This window comes from Sminthopsis crassicaudata, chromosome 3, assembly GCF_048593235.1.
Source record: "Sminthopsis crassicaudata isolate SCR6 chromosome 3, ASM4859323v1, whole genome shotgun sequence".
In the NCBI taxonomy this organism is placed as follows: Eukaryota; Metazoa; Chordata; class Mammalia; order Dasyuromorphia; family Dasyuridae; genus Sminthopsis; species Sminthopsis crassicaudata.
This window is the reverse complement of record NC_133619.1, coordinates 422,808,462-422,819,860: the sequence shown is the minus strand read 5'-3', so window position 1 is coordinate 422,819,860 and position 11,399 is coordinate 422,808,462. Positions and strand designations below refer to the sequence as shown.

The following is an 11,399-nucleotide window of genomic DNA, read 5'->3' as shown; positions in this document are numbered from 1 at the left end:
ATTTTCTGTATCTATTGAGATGATTATATGTTTTTTGTCAATTTGATTATTAATATAGTCAATTATACTAATAGTTTTCCTCTTATTGAAACAGCCCTGCATTCCTGATATAAATCCTACTTGATCATAATGTATTATCCTGGGGATGATTTTCTGATGTCTTTTTGCTAATATCTTATTTAAGATTTTAGCATCAATATTCATTAGGGAGATTGGTCTATAATTTTATTTCTCTTTTTTCAACCTACCTCGTTTAGGTATCAGTATCATGTATGTGTCATAAAAAGAATTTTGTAGGACTCCTTCATTCCCTGTTTTTTCAAATAGTTTAAATAACATTAGGGCTAATTGTTCATTAAATTTTTGGTAGAATTCACATGTAAATCCATCTGGTCCTGGGGATTTTTTCTTAGGGAGTTGATTAATAGCTTGTTCTAATTTTTTTTTTTTTTTTTTCTGAAATGGGACTATTCAGGAAATTTACTTCCTCCCTTGTTAATCTGGTAATCCAATATTTTTGGAGGTAGTCATTCATTTCACTTAGGTTATCAAATTTATTGTCATAAAGTTGGGCAAAGTAACTTCTTATTATTGCTCTAGTTTCCTCTTCATTGGTGGAAAGTTCTCCCTTTTCATTTTTAAGACTAACAATTTGATTTTCCTCTTTCCTTTTTCTAATAAAATTTTCCAAAGGTTTATCGATTTTATTGTTTTTTTTAATAAAACCAACTCTTAGTTTTATTTAATAATTCAATATTTTTTGTTTTATTTTCAATATTATTAATTTTCCTCTTAATTTTAGAATTTCAAGTTTAATATTTGAATGGGGGGTTAATTTGTTTTTTTCCCTAGCTTTTTAAGTTGCAAGCCAAATTCATTGATCTTCCCTTTCTCTATTTTATTTAAGTAAGCCTGTAAAGATATAAAATTTCCCCTTATTACCATTTTGGCTGCTTCCCATACATTTTGGTATGATGTCTCATCGTTGTCATTATCTTGAGTGAAATTATTAATTGTGGTCATAATTTGCTGTTTCATCCAATCATTCTTCGAGATGAGATTATTTCATTTCCAATTACTTTTTGGTCTATTTACCCCTAACTTTTTGTTGAATGTAGTTTTTATTGCATCATCTTCTGAAAAGAAAGCATTTAGTATTTCTGCTTTATTGCATTTAATTTTGAGATCTTCCTGTCCTAATAAATAGTCAAATTTTATATAGGTCCCAAGAACTGCTGAGAAGAAAGTACAGTCCTTTCTGTCACCATTAAGTTTTCTCCAAAAGAATCTATTATATCTAATTTTTCTAATATTCTATTTACCTCTTTAATTTCTTTCTTAATTGTTTTGTAGCTTGATTTATCTAATTCTGAGAGTACAAGGTTGAGATTTCCCACTTTAATAGTTTTGCTGCCTATTTCTTCTTGCAAGTCTCTTAACTTCTCCTTTAGGAAGTTAGATGCCTCAGGAGTGAAACAAGGTTGCCCACTATCACCACTACTATTCAATACAGTACTAGAAACGCTAGCCTTGGCAATAAGAGCCGAGAAAGAGATTCAAGGAATTAGAGTAGGAAATGAGGAAATCAAACTATCACTTTTTGCAGATGACATGATGGTATACTTAGAGAACCCCAAAGACTCTGCTAAAAAGCTATTAGAAATAATTCAGAATTTTAGCAAAGTTGCAGGATACAAAATAAATCCACATAAATCCTCAGCATTTTTATATATCACCAACAAATGCAACAGCAAGAGATACAAAGAGAAATTCCATTCCAAACAAATGTTGAAAGTATAAAATATTTGGGAATCCATCTACCAAAGAATAGTCAGGAATTATATGAGCAAAATTACATAACATTTGCCACAAAAATAAAGTCAGATTTAAATAATTGGAAAGATATTTAGTGCTCTTGGATAGGCCAGGTGAACATAATAAAGATGACAATACTCCCCAAACTAATCTTTTTATTTAGTGCTATACCAATCAGACTCCCAAGAAACTATTTTAATGACCTAGAAAAAATAACAACAAAATTCATATAGAATTATAAAAGGTCTAGAATTGGAAGGGAACTAATGAAAAAAAAAGTCAGATGAAGGTGGTCTAGGTGTACCTGATGTAAAGCTATATTATATAGCAGCAGTCACCAAAACCATTTGGTATTGGCTAAGAAATAGAACAGTCGATCAGTGGAACAGATTAGATACAAAGGACAAAAAAGGGCACATCTATAGCAATCTAACCTTTGACAAACCCAAAGATACCAACATTAGGGATAAAAATTCATTATTTGGAAAAAACTGTTGGGAAAACTGGAAATTAGTATGGCAGAAATTAGTTATGGATCCACACTTAACACCATATAACAAGATAAGATCAAAATGGGTCTATGATTTAGGCATAAAGAATGAAATCATAAATAGATTAGAGGAACAGAGAATAGTCTACCTCTCAGATCTGTGGAGGAAGAAGGAATTTATGACCAGAGGAGAACTAGAGATCATTATTGATCACAAAATAGAAGATTTTGATTACATCAAACTAAAAAGTTTCTTTCCAAACAATACTAATGCAAATAAGATTAGAAGGGGAGTACCAAATTGGGAAAATATTTTTAAAGTTAAATGTTCTGATAAAGGTCTCATTTCCAAAATATATAGAGAACTGACCCTAATTTATAAGAAATCAGACCATTCTCCAATTGATAAATGGTCAAAGGATATGAACAGACAATTCTCAGATGATGAAATTGAAATTATATCCACTCATATGAAAGTGTTCCAAATCACTACTGATTAGAGAAATGCAAATTAAGACAACTCTGAGATACCATTACACACCTGTCAGATTGGCTAAGATGACAGGAACAAATAATGATGAATGTTGGAGGGGATGTGGGAAAACTGGGACACTGATACATTTTTGGTGGAGTTGTGAAAGAATCCAATCATTCTGGAGAGCAATTTGGAACTATGCCCAAAAAGTTATCAAACTGTGCATACCCTTTGACCCAGCATTGCTGTTATTGGGCTTATATTCCAAAGAAATACTGAGGAGTGGGAAGGGACCTGTATGTGCCAAAATGTTTGTGGCAGCTCTTTTCATAGTGGCTAGAAACTGGAAGATGAATGGATGTCCATCAATTGGAGAATGTTTGGGTAAATTATGGTATATGAAGTCTATGGAATATTATTGCTCTGTAAGAAATGACCCGCAGGAGGAATACAGAGAGGCTTGGAGAGACTTACATCAACTGATGCTGAGTGAAATGAATAGAACCAGAAGATCGCTGTACACTTCATTGTTGTATGAAGATATATTCTGATGGAAGTGGATATCTTCAACATAAGGAAGATCCAACTCACTTCCAGTTGATCAATGATGGACAGAAACAGCTACACTCAGAGAAGGAACACTGGGAAGTGAATGTAAATCATTAGCACTACTGTCTATCTACCCAGGTTACTTATACCTTCAGAATCTAATACTTAATATGCAACAAGAAAATGGTATTTACACACATATGTTGTATCTAAGTTATATGGTAGCACATGTAAAATATATGGGATTGCCTGTCATCAAGGGGAGGGAGTAGAGGGAGGGGATAATTTGGAAAAATTAATACAAGGGATAATGTTAAAACAATTACTCATGCATATATACTGTCTAAAGATTATAAATAAAAAAAATTTTAAAAATTAAAAAAGGAAGTTAGATGCCATACCACTTGGTGCATATATGTTTACTATTGATATTACTTCATTGTTTATGCTACTCTTTAATGAGGTATAGTGTCCTTCATTATCTCTTATAATTAGATCAATTTTCCTTTCGCTTGATCTGAGATAAGAATGGCTATCACTTTTTTTTTTTTATGCTTCACCTGAAGCATAATAGATTCTGCTCCAGCCTTTTACCTTTACTCTGTATGTATCTCCCTACTTTAAATGTGTTTCCTGTAAACAGGATATTGTAGGGTTCTGACTTTTGATTCAGTCTGCTGTCCTCCTCTGCTTTATGGGAGAGTTCATCCCATTCACATTTACTATTTAATTACTTATTCTGTATTTACTGCCATCTTATGATCCCCAGATTATGCTTTTCTTTTTCTTACCCCTTTTCCCAGTATTAAATTTGTGAGCACCATTTGACTCACACAGGTCTCTCTGTTTAGGATTCATCCTACCTTCTTTGAATCCCTTCCTCTTTCTTGTACCCCTCCCTTATTACCCTTTTCCTTTTCCCCTTTCCTCTCTCACTTTTTAAGGAGGTGAGAGAAGTTTCTCTGTAAAAAAAAAAAAAATGTCAGTTATTTTCTCTTTTTGCCGACTCGGCTGAGAGTAAAATTCACAAAATGTTCCTTTTCCTCTCTAAATTCTCTCAGATATGATAGGTTTCCTTTTTCTCTTTGTGGGATGTAGTTTTCCTCTTTTTATCTCACCTTTTCCCTTTTTCTGACACTATCCCCTTTCCATTTCTACTTCACTTTTTAAAGTTATATCAGTAAAATGAAATTACACATGTTCTCTTCATGTACATACACAACAGAAATACATTTCTCAAGAGTTCTTTTTATCTTTTTATATTTCACTTGAGTTTTATGTTTGGAGATCAAAATTTCTTATTAGTTCTCTTTTTTTCCTTAGAAACAAATGGAATTCATATGTTTCATTTAATGTCCATCTTCTTCCCTGGAGAAAATGCTCAGTTTAGCTGGGTAGTTTATTCTTGGCTGCATCAAGTTCTTTTGCCTTTCTGCAATATCAGATTCCAGGTCCTTCAATCGTTTAATGTGGAAGCAGCTAGATCTTGAGTGATCTTTATTGTGGCACCTTGGTATTTTAATTGTTTTTTTTTTTGTTGTTTTTTGTTTTTTTCCTGGCTGTTTGTATTATTTTTTCCTTAGTCTGATATTTCTAAATTTTAGCCACTATATTCATTGGAGCTTTTATTTTAGGATTTTTTTCAGGTGTTTAAGGAATCTTTCAATGTCTATTTTACCTTCTGATTCTATTATATCTGGGCAGTTCTCTTTGATGATTTCCTATAAAATAGTAGTTAGGGTCTTTTTTCATCATAATTTTCAGGAAGTTCAATAATCTTCAGATTATCTCTCTTGGGTCTATTTTCTAGATCTGTGTTTTTAGAAGTAGATATTTAATGTTTTTTTTTCTAATTTTTTTTTTAATTTTGCTTGACTGATTTTTGAGGTCTCAATAAATCATTCATTTATATTTGCTCAGTTCTGATTTTTAATGAGTTATTTTCTTCATTAATTTTTTTAACTTCTTTTTGTACATGTCCAATTGAGTTTTTAAGTTAATTGTTTTGCTCTATGGAATTTTTTTTTTCCATTTCATTATTTTTTTTTTACTGAGTTATTTTCTTTTTCCAATGTGAATGGGATGAACTCTATCTTCCTCTATAGGTGACAGTGCTTTAGGCTACCCTGAGCCAGTGCTGACTGATTTCTGGTGGTGAATGGGCATGGCCAGTTCCTGCATTTTTCTGAAGTTCAGAGACTCATTATTTGACTTTTGTATTTGTGTTGGATGTCTTATTGCCAATCTGCTCATTCACTGACTTGTAACCAGGACAGAGTAGCCACAGATAATAGCCTCCTAGTAGATTCCCTGGCTAGCAGTTGCTGCACTGCACTGCCCCTACACTTGGTCATCCATATGTTCTCTCCAACCTGTTTCTTGTGCCCAGTTGAAACAGACCTTTTATCTTAAGTTATTCCAAAATATCTTTTACTGGAAATTCTTTACACTCCAGATATTTATGGGTTCTGTCACTCCAAAACCAGTTCAGTGACTTAATCTGTTGTTAATCTGAGGATGCTAGGATGAACTCAGATAAAGGCCTGTGTACTCTCCAGCATTTTGGCTCTGCTCTCCAAAATACATATTTCTTAACCACCACGAATACACATACGACTAAATAATCTTTGTAGATTTTTGTAAATAGTCTGGCATTCCAAAATTTTAGGATGTATTTTGTTCCCTCAACAGACTAAGCAGGCATAGCTAGATTGTTACCTGAAGAACCCGTAAGGACATCCTTCCCAAAGATATTTCACACTTTAAAAATAAAGTACAACCTTTTTAAAGTGTGATGGTATTGGGCTATGGAAACACATTTTTTCTTCTGGGCATATCAGAAACTAGCCACTACAAGGCTAATGAGCATTGCAAAAGCATGTTGATCCTTGAAAACCTTAATTAGATAGGTTGTCTTAAATCTATCCTTTAAAAATTACAGAATTATCATGTCTGGAAATTATTGATATACTTTGATATATTACCTTTTTATTTATTATGCCTGATTTTTTACAATCCCTTTTGGGGTTTTCTTGACAAAGATACTGGAATGATTCTTTTTTATTTCCTTCTTTAATTCATTTTATAGATATGAACCTAAGAATAACAGGGTACTTGCCCAGGGTCTCATAGTAATGTGTAGCACCAAATTTGAACAAATGAAGTTAAGTTTTCTGACTCTTGATATGTTACTCTATCCACAACATCATGCAGCTGCTCTGATATATTACTTTAGCTATAGACATGATTGTGAGACTTATATATTCTATTTTTTTCTTTTAATAACAAAAATTGGAAATGTATGACATCATAGATAAGAAAGAGACAGTATAGTAACAAGAATAATCAATAGCAAAAAAAAAGGAATAAAGAAAAAGAGAGAGAAAGAAAGAAAGAAAGAAATAGAGAGGGGAAGGAAGGAATAGAAAAAAAAGAGGAAAAGAAAGAAAAAAGATTAAATGAGGTGATTAAGATATAAAAAGTACTTTCCTCACAATATTTTTTCTAAGATAGTTGAAGTAGCATTGTTAGCATTTTAATTGTGAAAAAGATTTGTTTTGTAGTTATGTATTCATTATGTATTATTTTCCCCAATAGAATGGAAGATGCTTGAGAAGAGGAATATATTTGGTTTTTGTTGTGTATGTATCTCCAGTGCCTACATAACTGATTGGAACATAATAAGTATTTAATAAGATTTGAATAAGTAAACTATCTAGAATATAACCATTAATTGCATATTGGAGCCAGAATGCAGACATAATTCCTCTTAAAAGCATTTCCCAAATTTCTCAAGGTGTCTTATTGGGTTAGGGAAAAATGAAAATCCTAAGGCCAAGATCAGTATAAAGAAAATGGAACACTCTCTTAGACAATTGATCATAATAATCCTAGCATAAGTTTCAGAATTGAATTTTTCTCCCAGCTACTTTTAGCATTCACAAGTAATGATAACAATGCTTTGACTGGCAGCTAATAATCCCAAGATTTAAACTTAGCTTCTATTATTGAAACTCTATGTGAATTATTATTATGAAATCTATGTGAATGAGAGATAAGTACAGAATTAATAAATCACCCACATCCCAGAGAAATTAAGACAATGGGATCACAAAATTGTAGAAATGCAGGGAGCCACAGAAATCATCTGGTTCAATCTTTATATCTGAAAATCCATAAATCAGCTAGTATTTATTAACCATCTTCAAAACATGGGCCAAAATTGAATTGAAGATGAGGCACTAGCAGTGAGGAAACTGAAGAAAGACTAGCGTGTTCAAAAGACTTGGGTGCAAGTATTGTATTTAACATGTATACATATATATTTGTATACACATATATATTTATTTATATATATTTAATTTAAATACCTAGTTGTATGTGTCACTTCAAAACAATATAAGCTTCTTGAAGATAAATATTGTTTCATTTTTGTCATAGTTTCATTTCACAAGGTATTGTATATAATAGGTGCTTAGTATTTTTTTCATAGTTGAATATTTGAATTTAATTGGGATATCTCAAAGCCTTTCTAATATATGAATATAATTTAATAGTGATTTGAATATACCTCATCTGAGTAATAAAAAATCAGACCAAATGTAGGGAGGGATGAAAAAGAAAAAGCAAGCAAAAAAGTTAAAATAAAGTAATGCATACACATAAAACTTGCTGAATTCATCCCAATTTCTGTGATTTTTCTATGCCATTTAAAAACATTGAACTTAATAACCCTAACAGAAAATGGGCTTAAATGAAAATGTTTGTACTCATTAAATTGAAATGCTATGAATTCATTGAATTCATGTAACAGGTATAAGAGTAATGCTCACATAGAGCCCAGAGGCAATGGCTAGAAAGGATTAGCAAGTGAATTATAAAATGTGGGGAATCACAAAACAAAATATACTAAGGATATCAGTTTTAGAACTTATATAATCATGTCAGAATGAAGGTAATGATGAAAAGGTTTTAAAAGGTCTGTCTCTGCAAAATGTTTAGCAAACAAAAAAAAAAAGGCAATTAGAATTACAGTTAAGAGGTTGATATCAAAAGATCTATGAAGAATGCATATTATTAGATAAACACTATCCCTAAGAATATTTCCTAAAACTGATAACATGAATGTCATTGTTATCATCCGTATAACAACTACATATTATCCAGTACCTATAAAGAGGACAGATTGTGAGAGAATTTGACACTTGGTAATTGTCTCAGTAAAGAAGAATAAATGTGTAGGTGAGTTCTACCTTTGTGTCCCTGTCCACATTGCCTTCACTCTTTGTAGAAGAATCCATTTTTTCTTTTTTCCCTTAAAATATTCCAGCTTATGAAAATCTATTTTATTAAATGTCAAATTACTTTTTTTTTTCCAGGGAGGGGGAGCCTACCGCTTAAAAATGATTTTTCCTCAAACTTTTTCAGTTCTTTGGCAATAGAATCCCATAATATTGTTTATTCCTAGACCCTTAAAGAAGTATATTTTCTTTACAAGCTTATCATAGAATATACTGACTTGTTGTGCCTCTTTTAATGTCCCATAAGCTTCACTAGAACTGAGATCATGTTTTGTAACTCTTTCTTTGATCTATTTTTTTTTTTATGAAAAGTGTGTGCTTAATCAATGCTTGTCAAATTGACTTAAATGTCCAAATAATTATTACTATATATCAACACTTGAATAGGTACATGTTTGGCTAATTGTTCTTTGTTGTCAAAGAGCACCAAAATGGCATTACTATGTTAGTGCAAGATATATTGTGTCCACTTATATCTAATCAGATCAATATAAATGTGGAAAACTCTACCACAGGTAAGGCACAATTAGTCCACATGAAGATTTGAAGTGAAGATGTTTCTAAATTAGCACATCTCACTCATCTTTTGAGTTATTGAAATTCTGCTTAACTCATAAAACACAGGGACTTCTCTGGTGTGGGTACACTGTGCTGAGTGTTCCTTTGCCAGTATGTCCCATGTCACACAATCAATTCCAAATTTCTTCAGAGAGACCTTAAGAGTATTCTTGTATTGCTTCTTCTGCTCTCGATTTGAGCACCTTGCTTGGGTGAGTTCTATGTAAAATGATCTTTTAGGTACCCATTCATTTGTTATTCCAAAAACATGTTATACATTGTGGTTGGGCAGTAAAGTTTAAATGCCTGACAATTCAACTTGAAAAAGGACCTCATCTTCCTAGGTGAGCTTCAGAATATTGCTAAAATAATTCAAATGGAAGTGATTCAATTTATTGATATAGTGCTGGTAGTGTCTGTCCATGTTTCATATACATACAATAACGAGGTCAATATGACAGCTCTGTAGACCTTTATTTTGATAGGGAGTATTACCTCTTCTGTTCGAATTTTCCTTGAGAGCCTCGTAGGCATTGAACTAGTGCTAGTAATGCATGAATCAATCTCATCATCCGTATGTTCATCCCTGGAAAGTATCTTGCTAAGGCAAGTGAACTTGTTCACAGCATCCAAAATATCTAGATTTTCTGTAAAAGAAGTTTCTAGTAGGGATGCTGTGGACAACCTGTGTTTTCTTGGTGTTAATTGTCAGTCCAAAATTATCACAAATATGTAGAGAATCTATTTATACTTTATTGCATCTCAATCTGAGAAATTGGCAGTCATCTGAGAATAATAACAACAACAACAAAAAGCATTCATCACCTCTCCATGCATTTTTTTGGCTTGTGGTTTTTCAAGTTAAATAATTTACTATCACTGTAGTAACTGGCCTTACTGGAATTTGAATCTTCTTTAAGGGTGTCTGATTTCTTTCACAAGAGTTGTTTGTCTTTCAGATATACTGGATTTTGTGCTGTCCACAAGCATGGTCATAATCCATATAATGATGGTGAATGGAATAATCTTTGCAAAATTTTTGAACATTTCTATGGGTTTTGACCACAGAATGGGATCCCTGTCTACCACATTGAGCAGTCTGGGTTGTTTTAAAGAGAACATTTTAAAATCATCTTTTCTTTTTTTCTCAATAGTAGTTTTCCAAATACATTAAAGATAGTTTTCGATATTAATTTTTGTAAGATTTTGTCCATCAATTGTTTTCTCCCTCATTCCTTTATCTCCCTTCTCCCCCAAACAGTAGTCTGATATAGATTATACATGTACAATAGTTTTAAGCATATTTCCATATTTGTTGTGTTGTATAAGAAAAAACAGACTAAAAGAAGAAAAAGCAAGCAAAAAGTTTAAATATTATGCTTCTATTTACATTCATGTGGATGCTATTTTCTATCTCAAGAACATTGTAATTTAGACCATCCTTTCTAGCCCCTTCTTCACATCAGGAGATGAAGAATACAATATTTTAAAATGGTGCATACACAGCCAGGGAACTACTGAATCCTACTGCTGCTTCTGCCAATGAAAAGACAACCCTATGGCCTGAGTGACTTATTATAGTGTTGTGACTAACTCCCAGTTTATCCTCATCTGCAGTTGTAAAACTTGCCTATTGCCACAGAACTTTGAAGTAAAAACAAATGATTTAAAAGTACATGGTGATGTCTTTTGATTTGCACATAGATTAAATTTAAGTGGGACAAAGTCACATGAAGTCAGACTCATTCTTCTTCTCATCATCATAAGAATTTAGTAGTAAGACAGAATCAAGATGGTAATGATTCAAGATGCATTGGATGATCTTGGCATCTTTGGTCTAATCAAGTTCTAAGCACTTCACAACATCTGTTTAAGGTAACTCCGTGGCTACTGGGACAAATTGCTCTCATATGATACTATGATACTATGATCACTGAAAAGTTTGAGACCTCTTTCTGTTACCCTTAACCTGGATTAGCCTATTTGTCAAAATGGTTTACCAGAATCTGATCACTGTACATTCTAGTTTCTTAAACCATGGATAAAAGTTGGGTGAATCAGGTGGACAACAAATGTGTTAAAAAAAAAAAAAAGTTTTTAAAAGGGTTCAGCAGCCCAAACACTAGAAATACTGTTCTTCTCTGGATACACCTTTCACCCAAATGTGTGTGTACATATACGCCCACACTTACACACACAAGTATGAAAGTTA

At 32.4% G+C, this 11,399-nt stretch overlaps 1 long non-coding RNA gene across 1 annotated transcript; it reads left to right on the top strand.

The window, feature by feature from the left end:
- Nucleotides 1-9,498: 9,498 nt before the first annotated feature.
- LOC141559634 (uncharacterized) lies at nucleotides 9,499-10,859 on the top strand. Its single transcript, XR_012487511.1, has 2 exons — nucleotides 9,499-9,531; nucleotides 10,147-10,859. It is a non-coding gene; the product is annotated as an uncharacterized LOC141559634 (long non-coding RNA).
- Nucleotides 10,860-11,399: the final 540 nt, after the last annotated feature.